Here is a 15,246-nt window from a genome sequence, read left to right as displayed (position 1 = left end):
CTACTACTCAAAAATAAACCAGTCACATTTGAACAAATATGAAGCTAAATGCTGAGAGGAGGGGAAAAAAGAAAGTTGAAGGCACGAATTTCCTCAAGATCCTTGCATTGTCAGCAGCCAATACCTTGCCAACACCAGCCCAGTACTCCCAGGCATGCTGAATCCTTGCGGAAGGGGAAAACCCCCCTCAGTTAAAGAGACCATTGAAGAATTAATGTCAAGGAATGACAAGCTACAGAGCTCCACAACTTCCCAAGAGAAGTAGTGGCAGCTAAACTGAGCACAGTGGATAAACGGGTGATAGACAATGAATGGAGTTTGGGGAAAATATTAATGAGGTAAACGAAAATTCATTGGAGAGCTCTGCTCATGCTTAAACCCTAGCAAAGTCTAATCTAATGATGGACTGAGGTATCGAGCATTTAGAGAACCAAACTAGATCCAGAATTGTGGGTACTTAAGATGTCAGTCAGAAAAGAAATCCACGATTCACTTGCTTTTGAGAAACGTATTGTGGCTGTGGTTAGCTTAAATGTAAAAGATGATTCCATTATATGAAGAAATTGTGAGACAAGGGTTGATACAATCCAGATAAATGCAATGAAAGGGACTGGATGGTTAGGATATTTGCAATGGAACAGAGAGCCTTTCACCTTTCACCACTGGTGTAAAGCTATACTACTGTTATTATTTAGTGGCTTATGTGAAACAGGTTAGTGCTTTCAATTTTTAATGAAAAGTTATGCATATCTGTAATGGATACAGGGCTAGCTACACCTCTGTTCCCTTTCTAGTCTATCGGAGTGCACCCCCCTGGGTATTGGGCTTTCTGCCCTTATATGTTTTGGGGTGTAGCCTTGCAATTTTTCCACTCTTAGATTGGGGTCTGGTTACGACACCCTATTTATGACAACCACTTATTACCATGCAGGCCAAATTGGGGCTTAAGCACCTGCTTGATCGTGGCTTCAGGCACCTGCAACCAGTGAGAATGACAAACAGGCTTCTTAAAATTAAGTATTTGATTTAGCAGTAGCAACAAAGTATAGGAGGAAATGACTCCAAAACGGCCTACACACTTTTAGTCTCATCTAATCCTACGCATGACTACAAACAAAATTAGATATTCTTTCACTTAAGAGTAGAACAGAGCTCCTGGGACTCAGTCTGATTTCAGTTTGTCTCTTAGGATATGTCTTCACTGTTAACCTGGGCTGTTACCCAGGCTTTAGCTCAGCTCCTCCTCCCCACCATGCAGAGCCTGTACCTAGGTTTTGAGGTGCTTTAAGTTGTGTCTAGCTCACCTGTATGGGGCCTATAGACGAGGGCTCAGGCTGGAGCCCACTCACTTTGCTAAACCACAGGAGTGCTGATAGTCCTCCAGTCCCTTCCTACAATTCCCCCCGAAGGACAGATGAGTTCTCCTGCAATTGACTGGAAAAGAGTCCTAGAGCATCTCAATGCAAAGTACCCAAACACACACTGGCAAGTGCGGAAGTATTAAAGTAGCATGGGTAGTATCTGCTGGGGGGGGAGTCTCACACCTGGGCTAGACTAACCAGAGTGCTCAGTGCCAGATACCAATCCTTTGAGCTAACTGCAGTGAGGAGATACACTTAGAGACTCTCTTTCCTGGTCTGTTCAGTTCCATTCCCAAACAAGCTTGGTTTTCTGAAAGCCCCCACCCTCCGTGTGTGTCTGGGCTCAATCACCATGTTACTCAATGGTCTTTGTTACAGGACTCAGATGTGAAGCCTTCCTTCTAGCTCAGACTGTTGGTTTGTTTTTGTTTTTAAGCCCAGCCAGCCAGGCCATCTAGAAGAATACCCCATGATGGTTGGTTATTGTTTGGTATTTACACCTAGTCACCCTTAATGGCTTGCAATCGCTTATCTTTTGACTGGGTGAAGGGGCTTGAAACTCTGCCTCCTACTACAGGGAGAAAAATCAATGATGCCGACAGACACAGGGTATCTTCTTAGTGTAACTTTGTTTGTTTATAGCATACCCACCCTAATCGGTCCTTGAACAGAGGTGGCCACAAACAGTCCGCAGCCCACTACCAATACCCAGTTCCCAAAGAACAACTCTGGCTCAAGGATTGATTCTAGAGTAAGGCAGAGAGCAAACCATCTTGCCACTTGTCAGAGCTTCCCATAAAAGAAAACTGGATCAGAATTTCTTCAAGACTAAAAACTTGCTCATGTACTAAGAAAAAGGAACTTGTAAAACTATGCATAACAGTACCTTTTGGTGACCCCTGTCATAACAGTATATTAAATAAATTGTATAGATAAATGTATGATTAAAAAAGAGTTTCACAAACTTGCAGAGACTAGACGATGTAATGTAGTGTAACCTCCTTTTGGAGCTGGATTGGTATCTGAATGACGTGCGAACAGGAGAGAGGTACCTCACAGTCTTGAATGGCTACGAACTTTCTGTCACTGGGCTCATTTTGAAGTATTGCTGGTAGGTGCCAGACTCCTCCTCCTGGTTTGCTAAAGAATAAAGCTACATGGCAGAATAAGCTACTTGGCAGAATAAGTAATCTCCAGTGAGACAAAGGGTTTATCATGCTTAGGCAGTGGCTACCACATCGGAACTCACAAATAATTCAAACTTTCTCAGGCAAACAAGTTAAAAACAATCACTGTAAAATGTATATCAAGATTTGATTAAAGAGAAAGATACAGTTAATAAGAATATTAAACAATCACAGTGTTTAGAGATATGAATAATACTTTTTAATTACTAAAGGCTCTACTGGCAAGCACATTAGGTCACTCAACTGCACATTCTTCAAAATTCTGAACCAAAAGCATCTCCCCATTCAGATCCATCTCAGGTCCCCCATGCCTCAGATCCCCAAGAGGTGCACATGGAGACATGTTGCAGGCCTATAAGGAGATGCTGGTAGTATAATAGTTTGTTTCTGGGAACTGGTAATGCAGGTCTTGATGATCCAGGTAGATGAAAGTCCTTTCACAGATGCAGTGTGCTTTAATGATCCCAGATTAACTCTAACTATAATACAGGGTGCTCACTCTGGTTCCTCTTCTGGCTGAGCAGTCAGGAGACTGGTGCAAGCAAGCAGGTCCTCCCTGAGGATCACTGGAGAGGGACTAGCCATCATCCACTCTCTTCTGGAATGGTGCTGGCAGTTTTTAGAGATTGGGCCAGCAGGTTCAGATGCCAATGGGTTGGATCTCTGGATCCAAAGTCTGGAATCCAGCGTGGGCTGGCTGCAAGGCAAGCAGTCTGCAGGTGGTGCAGGAGAGACAGGCTGTCTCCTTCTGTTGCTGGTGGGCAGGTGGCAGAAGGAGTGGATTGTTCCCTCCTCGGGGATTTTGGCAGGCTGAGGGGGGAAGACAGGCCAGTGGCTAGGCCTGGACGTAGGGTGGTCAGGCAAAGTTTAGGGCCTAAAAGTGCTGGATAGGCAGGTTGTAGGAAGACCTTCCTCCCCTCCACTCCCCGTCTGGTCTCTGCTGCCTGCAGGAAAAGTTAGACTGTTCACAGTCTCCCCCTGCTTTCCCAGGCAGCCAGGGCTCTGGACTGCTTGCAGTGCTGCCTGTCTGTCTTCTGCTCTCTAATTCTCCATTGTTTGAGGAAGTAAGGTTGCCTGGGTAACTGGGGTGTTTGCATTTCCCCCCTGCCTTCAGCTGCCTGGGGAAAATCAATAGTGCAGGACTCACTTAGGGCACAGTCCCCTTGCTCAGAGTGATGTGGGGCTACAGTAGCATCAGCAATGAGATTAGTGAAGTGGAAGCACAGGTTTCCACATGATGTCATCTTAGCCGTTTGTAAGAACTTCAGTCTGGAAAGTCACACTGGAAAGAACTAGAGTAAAGCATCTTATTCCATGTAATGCCTCAGTGTACTATAAGAATGAATCTTGCGGGCTTCTAATTAGTTACTTCTGAATAAAGCTTCTTCTACAAAAGATGTCAGGTTATTCATCTTTGCTCTTCTGGTAGGTTTTCATGAAATTGCCATAGACGTGGGTGGTTGCATACAGGTCGTAGGAGGGGAGGAGATTCTCATCTCAGTCATTCCTTTTTCCTTATTTCATATGCAATTTAACACACTAATAACGCTTTGTACTTGGTACTGGAAAGTTGAGGGGAGGAAAAGTAGTTGCAAGTGACTATTGTGGAGTCAAGAAGAGGCTGGGTTAGAAGAGCCTTGTGGAAAGGAATGGCAAGGCAGCCTCCAAGAAGTGCAAATAGTTTGGACGAGCTTGAAACAATCATCTGGAAACTTAATCTGGAACATAAAAATGGCCAGACTGGGTCAGACCAAAGGTCCATGTAGCCCAGTATCCTGTCTTCCGACAGTGGCCAGTGCCGGATGCTTCAGAAGGAATGAACAAAACAGGTTATCACCATGTTATCCATCCCCTGTTGCCATTCCCAGCTTCTGGCAAACAGAGGCTAGGGACACCTTCCCTGCCCATCTTGGCTAATAGCCATTGATGAACCTATGCTCCATGAATTTATCTAGTTCTTTTTTGAACCCTGTTATAGTCTTGGCCTTCACAACATCCTTTGGCAAGGCATTCCACAGGTTGACTGTGTGTTATGTGAAGAAATACTTCCTTTTTTTTTTTAAACCTTCTCCCTATTAATTTAATTTGGTGACCCCTGGTTCTTGTGTTATGAGGAGGAGTAAATAACACTTCCTTATTCACTTTCTCCACACCAGTCGTGATTTTATAGACCTCTATCGTATCCCCACTTAGCCATCCCAGCTGAACAGTCCCAATCTTATTAATCTCTTCTGTCAAGGCTGATTCCCCACTCTGGCACTTTGAGTGCAGAAGACGGGGTCCCACAAGGATTTTAAAAATTAATACTTGCCACTCCAGGCTTGTATTAAACTCCCAAGGTTACAGCTTTTCTCTGACGTTGGCTTGGTAAACACTGCCACCACCCAAATGCAAACCCCTTTTTTGGATCCCAGGAAGGCACACTTGGGAATTCCTTTCTGTGGGGCACCCTCAATCCCTTTCATGCCCCCTCCCCTCAGGGGAAGAGCTGAAAAAGAAAACAAAGGAAATTAGCTGTTGCCACCAGCTAATTTAACAACATATGCACAAACCTCCAATCCTGTTCTTAAAAAAAAGGTAAATTTTATTAAAAACAAAAGAAAGAAAATACATCTGGAATTTAGACTTTTGCTAGATTTTAAAAGAGCAATTCCAAAAATTAAGAACCCGAAATAGCTTTCTTGGGGGTTCAGCTTAAAGGTTACAAGCAAACAAAAGCATCTGGGGTTAGCACAGAGGAGTCCACAAGCCATACAGAAAATAAAAGAAATAAACCTAATCGCGTCTTTCTAGACATTCCTAATCTATTTACATATTTGGGTAGTTCTAGGTGTAATCTGATGATTTCCCTACCTGGTAAAAAGCTTTTTACAGCATAGTCATAGCCCTGACTTGCTCTGTTCCCCTGTCTTCGGAGAACAACCACAGAACACAAAGGGAAAGCTTTTTTTCTCATTATCAGAGGGGTAGCCGTGTTAGTCTGAATCTGTAAAAAGCAACAGAGGGTCCTGTGGCACCTTTAAGACTAACAGAAGTATTGGGAGCATAAGCTTTCGTGGGTAAGAACCTCACTTCTTCAGATGCAAGTAATGGAAATACCAGAGGCAGGTATAAATCAGTATGGAGATAACGAGTTTAGTTCAATCAGGGAGGGTGAGGTGCTCTGCTAGCAGTTGAGGTGTGAACACCAAGGGAGGAGAAACTGCTTCTGTAGTTGGATAGCCATTCACAGTCTTTGTTTAATCCTGATATGATGGTGTCAAATTTGCAAATGAACTGGAGCTCAGCAGTTTCTCTTTGGAGTCTGGTCCTGAAATTTTTTTGCTATAAGATGGCTACCTTTACATCTGCTATTGTGTGGCCAGGGAAGTTGAAGTGTTCTCCTACAGGTTTTTGTATATTGCCATTCCTGATATCTGACTTGTGTCCATTTATCCTCTTGCGTAGTGACTGTCCAGTTTGGCCAATGTACATAGCAGAGGGGCATTGCTGGCACATGATGGCATATATAACATTGGTGGACATGCAGATGAATGAGCCGTGATGTTGTAGCTGATCTGGTTAGGTCCTGTGATGGTGTTGCTGGTGTAGATATGTGGGCAGAGTTGGCATCGAGGTTTGTTGCATGGGTTGGTTCCTGAGTTAGAGTTGTTATGGTGCGGTGTGTGGTTGCTGGTGAGAATATGCTTAAGGTTGGTGGGTTGTCTGTGGGTGAGGACTGGCCTGCCTCCCAAGGTCTGTGAAAGTGAGGGATCATTGTCCAGGATGGGTTGTAGATCACTGATGATGCGTAGGAGAGGTTTAAGCTGAGGACTGTAGGTGATGGCCAGTGGAGTTCTGTGGTTTCTTTTTTGGGCCGGTCTTGTAGCAGGAGGTTTCTGGGTACACGTCTGGCTCTGTTGATTTGTTTCTTTATTTCCTTGTGTGGGTATCATAGTTTTGAGAATGCTTGGTGAAGATCTTGTAGGTGTTGGTCTCTATCTGAGGGGTTGGAGCAGATGCGGTTGTACCTCAGAGCACCTCACCCTCCCTGATTGAACTAACCTCGTTAACTCCATACTGATTTATACCTGCATCTGGAAATTTCCATTACTTGCATTTGAAGAAGTGAGGTTCTTACCCACGAAAGCTTATGCTCCCAATACTTCTGTTAGTCTTAAAGGTGCCACAGGACCCTCTGTTGCTTTTTTCCCATTGACTCTTTTGGTCAAGTGCCCATTCCCTTTTCTTTATCTGGGGGACTTTTTAACCCTTTACAGCTAAAGCAAGCATCCACCAAGAGGGACTTTATAGCTAACTGGCTGGCTGGGTGTCAATAAAAGGGAGCTACCCCCCACCCCCACTTCATTTTCACATCTCCTCATATGGAAGTCGTTCCATACCCCTAATCATTTTGATGCTCTTTTCTGAACCTTTTCCATTTCCAGTATATCTTTTTTGAGATGGAGTGACCAGCTCTGCACGCAGTATTCAAGATGTGAGCGTACCATGGATTTATATAGAGGCAATATAAAATTGTCTGTCTTATTATCTATCCCTTTCTTAATGATTCCCAACGTTCTGTTTGCTTTTTTGATTGCTACTGCCGGGAGGCCTGGGCCCTTTAAATCGCCATCCTGGGGAAGCTGCCTTCTGCCGGTACTGTTGCTTGTGTACCGGTTCTTGTGGTACGCTGTACCAGACCGTACCAGCTTTCTTTCATCCTCTGTCTGCCATTTTGTTGTCCAGTCACCCTGTTTTGTGAGATCGCTTTGTAACTCTTTGCAGTCTACTTTGGACTTAACTATCTTGAATAGTTTTTGCCTCCTCATTGTTTAACCTTTTTTCAGATCATTTATGAATATGTTGAATAGTACTGGTCCCAGTACAGACCCCTGGGGGACACCAATATTTACCTCCCTCCATTCTAAAAACTGACCGTTTATTCCTACTCTTTGTTGCCTAACTTTTAACCAGTTACTGATCCATGAAAGGACCTTCCCTCTTATTCCATGACAGCTTACTTTGCTTAAGAGCCCTTGGTGAGGGACCTTGTCAAAAGCTTTTTGAAAATCTAAGTACACTATATCCACTGGATCCCCCTTGTCCACAAGGTTATTTACCCCCTCAAAGATCTCTAATCAATTGGTGAGGCATGATTTCCCTTTACAAAAACCATGTTGACTCTTCCACAACAAATAGTGTTCATCTATGTTTCTGATAATTCTGTTCTTTACTATAGTTTCAACAAATTTGCCCAGTACTAAAGTTAGGCTTACCAGCCTGTAATTGCTGTGATCACCTCTGGAGCCTTTTTTAAAAATTGGTGTCGCATTAGCTATCCTCCAGTTATCTGGTACAGAAGCTGATTTAAATGTTAGGTTACATACCACAGTTAGTAGTTCTGCAATTTCACATTTGAGTTCCTTCAGAACTCTTGGGTGAATACCATTTGGTCCTGGTGACTTATTACTGTTTAATTTATCAATTTGTTCCAAAATCTCCTCTAATGACACCTGAATCTGGGACGGTTCCTCAGATTTGTCACCTAAAAAGAATGGCTCAGGCTTGAGAATCTTCCTCACATCCTCAGCCATGAAGACTGATGCAAATAATTCTCCACAAAGGCCTTATCACCCTGAGTGCTCTTTTAGCAATTCGATCATCAGTGGCCCAACTGGTTGTTTAGCAAGTTTCCTGCTTCTGATGTAGTTTAAAAAAAATGCTGTTACTTTTTGAGTCTTTGGCTAGCTATTCTTCACATTCTTTTTTGAAAGGTGGTAACTTCTACCTGAATAAGTCAGTTTATAATATACTTTAAATATTAACAATAGAGCTGGCTGAAAAATGAACAGAAACTTTTTCAAAATATTACATTTTGAGTTTGTTTCCCTCTTGCATTGAGGTGTTGAAAAAAAATATTGAAATGGTTATAGAATTTTTTTTGTGGTGAAAACTTGGTGGTCTTAGCTCCAGCTAACAATTGTGTCAATGCAAAGTGAAGGCAAAAGTTAGGAAATGCCAAAATTAAGGATGAATGTGCAACTGAGCTGTCCAACATGTGACCTGGGGCTACTTTTGGCTCTCGGGGCTCCTTAGCTTTTGCCTTTGAGGATTGTATTATGAACATTTGTATTTGATTATGAAACAAAATGTGTCCCCCAATAGCTTTCTTTAGGAGAGGGGGAGTAGGGTTGCCAAGCCTGAAGGATTTTTTTGGAGTCTCCAGGAATTAAAAGATTAATCTTTAATTAAAGATTATGTCACGTGATGAAACCTTCAGGAATACATCCAACCAAAATTCGCAATCCTAAAGGGGAGTGAAGAGCAAAGGAACCTCTAAGTTGCTGCTCTTTTAAGAAGAACAGAGGGCGTGGTGAGAAAATGGGGCTGGAGCCAAGGAATCTTCTCAGACTGGTGGGGAGAAGGAACACCAAGGAGCACAGCAGCTGGTGAAGGAGCTGGGGCACAAAGGAGAGAGTGCATTAGGAAGAGGGACAGCGGCAGCAAAAGTCTTACAGTATATACAGTATATACAGAGGTATAGGGAAGCAGAGATTGTTTTAGAAGTGGGGTGTCCTCACCGCATTTGATTTTCAGAAGGTCCAGGGGGGTAATTTATTTTAATTTGGTTTGGGGGAGAAGCCAATTCAGAGCAAATAGAGGTAGAAAGTGGATTTAGAGTGTTCTTGATGAACATGAAGGAGAAAGAGGGAAAGATGTGGTGGGTTAAGAAGTGTTCCTGAGGAGGAGTGAGGCAGGAGAGAGTTCCTAAGGGCTGATTGGAAAGGAGCCAAACTGAGGGCCTTGAGGAAAGAAACCACTGATTCCTTCAGGGAAGGGATCCAACGAAAGGGATCAATTGGGGAAGAAGGAAGACACGGGCATGTTTCTGAGGGACGGGGACACTATAAGAAGGATTTTAAAAAGTAAAAAAAAACCATTTCTTTCTTCCATCCCAGCTGTTAAGATGGAAAAAAACAATTGAATAGCTTTGAATCTAAAGTTTGCTGTTAGGGACCTGAACTGAGGGCTGTTTTTAGGCTTCACATTGAAGTTTTTTTCAGTTTATGTAAAAATAAATAAATAAATAAATAAATAAAATGCTTGAGCAGTCACAGGGACTTGTATAAACAAAAAGTATAGTGAGTTCACAGTCAAATTTAATATAATCCAGGCAAGAGGACAGGCAACCAAATGGCCTGCAAGAAATTCTCCAGGACAGACTGCAGATGGCTCAAGAGGTCCCATAAACAGTGTGTGGACATGTGCTCATTTTTTCAGGTCCATGGCTTCCTTGTCTCTCCTATCCCTGTTGTGCAATGAAGGCAGGGCAAGTTTAACTGAAATCAAACTTTTGGGGGCTCCAACAAAGCCAAATGAATCCATTTTTTCCTCCTAACACTGTTACACATTATGTCTATTGTGATAATTGGGCCTACAAATTTACCCTAACTGTAAACTTATCTGTAAAAAATATATGAAAGTTCCTAAAGTATCATCATAACTTCTAACAACAAATATTGATGGGGGAAAGGTGCAAAAATGAGACAGAAGGACTAAATGAGTTAAAACACAATGGCCTACTGATGATAATTCAAAGACTGTGTTAAGATCATGCCTGGTAAACAAGAATAATATAAAACCAGAAAGCAATTCAACAACATTGGTGTGTTGGAAGTTAGGCCTAATTGGTGAACAAAATAATGAGGGGATGGGCTATTCCCGCCATCAATCCCTGGTCCTTACAAAAAAGACGTTGGGAGGAAAAGCTAGCTCTTGCGATGCTGTCTGACTGAGTGGGAGGGAGAGGGCTTCATCATGGCTTGCCATTCCCATCATCTCCTGGGATCCTGGACTGTCTTCATCCTAGTTCTAAAACACATCCTGACCATACTGGGCCAGAGAGACGGACCCAGATGATACCACCCACTATTACTGGCAGCGGCTAAATCCCAAACACCACCTGGGATGTGGGACTCCATGTTCACGCTCCCCCGACCTTCCCGGCATATGTCCTTTTCCTTCCCCATGTTATTTTTTCTTTTACATCCCTCTCCTTTTTCCTTCTGTCTACTGAGTCTGGCTCAGCGGGCTAGGACTGTATGTTTTGCGGCACTGCTGTAGGCCTGGGAACAGAAAGAGGCAGCTAAGTACAATGTTCGTGACAACCCAATGGTGGTACAAGTTTGCTAGGTCTCAGAGTGGCTAGTGGGAATGTGTGCTGAGCCTGTTGGTTTTTTTTTTCCCCTTAGCAATAATGTTGCAGGTGAGGTCAACACTAGAGACCAAAGCTGCATTTCCTATCTTTGCTATTCTTTTCTCTTCTTTCTTGTGCATTTGTCTTGTTTTGTCTTCCAGGAAATAGGAAGACTTTAGTTGAAAGGGGCTGCAACTATTGTTGCTAACATCCTCTCTTTTCCCCAAAAAGAACAGTAATTCCATCTTTAGTACCAGTTAAGAGACTGCTAAATAAGGGTTGTTGTTTTTTTTTCATTCTATAGCCTCTTCACCACTAAAGGGAACAAGGGATATTGTTAAAACCCTTACTTAATACTTTACATTTCAAATGCTTTGACTGTTTTAACTTCTTTTATGTATCTTTAATAAAAGGTTGAAAAAAAATTAATGGTATATTAGCCATGGTACTAAGGCTGAAGTCTCTGTATCCCGAACTTTGTACAAAACTATTCATGTTGCACAGTGATTGGGTAACACCTTTAACTCTTTGGGCCCATATATTCTGTTTAAAATAATAAAATGTCTTTATATTTCATATTTCCGCTTAGCAAAGTTGTGCCTTTCTTAGAAAAGAAACATAGGGGACTGATCAGTGAGTATTAGAATTACTTTTGTTTCCCCACTAGACAATATGCTATGTTCAAAATATCTGTGGCTGCAGAAGCATTTTTGGTCACTCTTCCATGCTAGTTCAGTAATCAGATGGAGAAGTGATGCATAAACTGAAGACTGACAGCTAGTATTTGGATGCTCTTGTCTAAAAATCTTACCTTCAGCAAACACCTTAATGTTCACATGTAGATGATCTCTATGCTGGCCTTCTGACTTCCAGCTGTTAGGCCTTTCCTATTTACAAATTGGCTTGTCATGTTCAGTATGTAGCTGCTATCAGGGATTTAGACGGACTGTGCCTATGTTACTTCTCTAATAGAGAAACAAAAATATAATCCAATAGAATTTCACCAAACTAATGCATAATGAATTTCAATTGTACCATGCGTGAATTAGTAGTATAATAAAACACCCATTATCAGTAAACTTCAGCATGTACTCATGGCATGTCAGTACAATGCTGGCATACACAGTTCTGATAGGAGCAATCAGTTTTCTTCTTTTCTAAAAAGAAATAAAACTTCACATTACTTCTATACTTTGCATACCTTATCTCTATTGTTCTCTACCATTTTATGGTTCATGACCCACAAAAAGGCCAAGTGTCATCTGGAAGTCAGTATATTTTTATTTATTTAACAGCTCCAAAGAATTGCAGGCCGCAGCACAATTTTTCATTTAATTTTCAGGCTGCAAATATAAGTGGGAGTGGTACTGCTGGGGTGTAGTGAGGTGAGGTTTCAGAAATGAAATTGCACTCCAAGGTCTCAATTCTGATCTCATTTTATACCTCTGCAAACCCACTCCAGATATATTGCATGAACTTTTGAAAATGGGCCAAAAAACTCTAGGGCCATTTATCAAAATTAACTCCATAAAGAGGGAAGTTGCCTAAATAAATGTACTGTTTAATGACACTTAAAACCTCAATGGAATCAATCTCTCAAAGTTGAGTGGCAGATTATCTAATATATCTCACATGGAAGGAAAATGGGCTTTCTGAAAATGTAATCCTCTCAAAACACTAGTGATGTGTGGCACACTTTTACCTTCGATTCCCTTGTTCTCAGGCCTTCTTCTCTGAGAATCAAATGCAATCTGGAGAGAAGGTAGCAAAAACTGAATAGGAAAATAAAATGAAAGGTGTCTGGGGCAAAGTCCTCTTTTCTTAGCAAGTCTTTTGCTTGCCACTTCCCTGAGAGCAGACTCCTTGCTGTGATTACTGGATAGCTGTCTTCAAACTGCAGACTACAGCACCTCACTGAGTTCTGATGTTTCCAAGCCTTCTAGCTGGCACTTGAGACACCCAAAGTTCTGAGCCGCAATGGAGCATGCTTATTACTATGTGCACTCTACATACTGGTTTCTTGTTGCAGGACACTCACACAGAAGAATCCCCACTCCCATCCCCTCTTGTCAGAGGTTTGTTGTTGTTTTTTCTAGCACCTTACCTCAGTAACATAGAAAAGTCAAAAGTTACAGCAAAACAGTTTTAATATTTTAAGTCAATGGGTGCGGCTGTACTTGCTTCTTTGGATGCTCTCTTTCCTCTACAAAAAAATCCTTTTCAGACAAGCAGAAACTCAGTGTATTTTGATTACACATATTGACCATGACAGCACTTTAGATTTAAAAAAAATTGAAAAGGCCATTCCTTATACCTGGGGCAAATAAAACTGAGAAGACATCACAGCAAGAAATGTTCCCTTCTCCACTGGGAATAGAAAGCTGGTAGCCAGTTGTATGTTACCTACTCAAGTGTGAAAAGCTAACTGGCATCTAGTGAGATTTTTCTCTCTGAATTATTTTTGAGGTCCACATTATATTCTTGTGGCAAACCATACAAAGCCTAGAGGCACCTAAAACTCTGCTGCTTATTCCACTGCAAATAACCCTTGCCACTCATTCAACCATAGGTCAGTCAAACCCAAAAGGCCCATCTGATCTTCTGTTCTTCTGCCCCTGCCCTTCAATGATCCTTCTAATGCTCTTTGCTACTCTCTGTCTATGTCCTGATTATTTCCTTGGAGCATTTTAGTGCTTCTCCAGTGCTTTCTGTTCTTCTGTGGCTCTTATCCTATTATCAGTAATAAGCTCAATTACTTAGTTTAATTATCTGAAAACACTTTGTTGTTTAAGTATTGTTTCAGATGTTTGTAGCAAACACACAAAACAAATCCACACACACACCAGATTGGGTCTGGCCAATGCTAATGGATGTTTCTTTTTTAAAAAAATTTAATTTAAGTCTGAGAAGGGGAAAACTGATAAAGGCATGATTCCTACTATGCTCTTCTAAAATCCTATTTCTAATTATCAGTGTTTGTGCGGAAAGAAAAGTCTTAATATTTTGGAAACAAACAATGTTTTATAATCCCATTTATCTCTCAAGCATTTGTTTTGCTTCACATTTTATATAAGTTTGAGACCCATTCTGAGCTAATAATACTACTGCTCTCTCTCAAACTGGGTTTGGAGCTCTTTCAAAGAGATGAGTGAGTAACTGATTTTCTTTAGTTTAACGATGAGTGGAAAAGTGTAACCAAACTGCCAAACAAATTTTATGAGCAGAGGTCAGCACAACATCTGCTTTTCCTATCATATGCCTGCCTGATATTTATGTACAAATTTCTGGTGCTGTAAAAGTAATTCAAACATTTAGTAAAAAAGTCCAATGGATAACAACCCACTGCTTTTCGCTGTGTGCAGGTTTCGTTTTTCTCTTTCTTTAAGTTAAGTTGCTAATGCATATGTAGCAGGAAGGAAGTGACCCCCAGTCATTTGTAGCTTTTGAGGGGAGGCACTACCCCACTCCAAAGTTGTCATTCTTGAGCATTCACAAGCTCGTAGCCCCCTTCCTGGTTGCCACTGCATGAAGGGCATGATTCTCCATCTCTTACTGGTCGTTTGGCTCCTATCTGTCACATAAAAAAACCTTTTTCTATATAATACATTATTATTTATACAGTCAAGAGCAGCGAACCCTTTGTTTTGATTCACTATAACTGCATCAGCCACCCATCCAGGCTGTTTTGTGACTGGACAGTTCCACTGATATTAGACAAAGCATGTTACCTTCCCTTACATGGGAGCAATACCCATTGAGTTAATCTTTGGTTCCATTATGGTTCAATGGGAGTTCGATCCACTTAAAGAGGGCAACGTGGGGCAGCAGTGAGAGGATGTTTGTCCAGTGCAATTTGCTGGATGTTGCAGAAACCTAGATGTGAAGACAGCAGAAACTGTGGCAGTTACTTTTCTGTCACATTAAGTTTCTTGTTATATCATGTTTGTATTTGAGCCTGAGCTTCATCTATATTGAAGCCTGTGGCAGTTGACTAGACAAGATGAAAACATTAGACATTAATGGGACACAAAGGAAAATGTATGATGAATGGAAATGCTTGGTTGGAAGCCTGTGGTGTAGTGAAATGAAAAGCCTGTCCAAATTTGTGTCTAGCTTGTACAAATAGTTCTGAGGAAGGAGTGTTATGATGGACATGTGTTCTTGCTCAGGGCATTCAATATGAAAAGCCCAACTGTTTGATGCGTTTAATTTCTCAGATGGCAAATTTACAAAAAATGAAAGATAAGCAAAATAGTAAAAGTGCAGATAAGGTTAAGTGATAGTTCTGAATTACATACGTTTAGGCTCACAATGTCTTCGCAGTCTCTGTATCATTCAGACCATGTAACACTAAAATTGTTAGCTAGAAGCCCAGGGCTGAAATTGCTTTCTTCAGTGATTTTTAATTTTTTTTAAGCACATTTTTAACACAGGGCAGTACCCTTTCTGCAGTATATGGTAGGATAGTGTTCTCTCATGGTTTGAATCCCAGAGGTTAATGGGTCTCACACCAGTTACA

The sequence above is a fragment of the Terrapene carolina genome, unplaced genomic scaffold (genome assembly GCF_002925995.2).
Source record: "Terrapene carolina triunguis isolate 2854851 unplaced genomic scaffold, T_m_triunguis-2.0 Scaffold23, whole genome shotgun sequence".
Lineage (NCBI taxonomy): Eukaryota > Metazoa > Chordata > Testudines > Emydidae > Terrapene > Terrapene triunguis.
The sequence above is the reverse complement of the archived record's forward strand: the minus strand, read 5'-3'. Positions refer to the sequence as shown.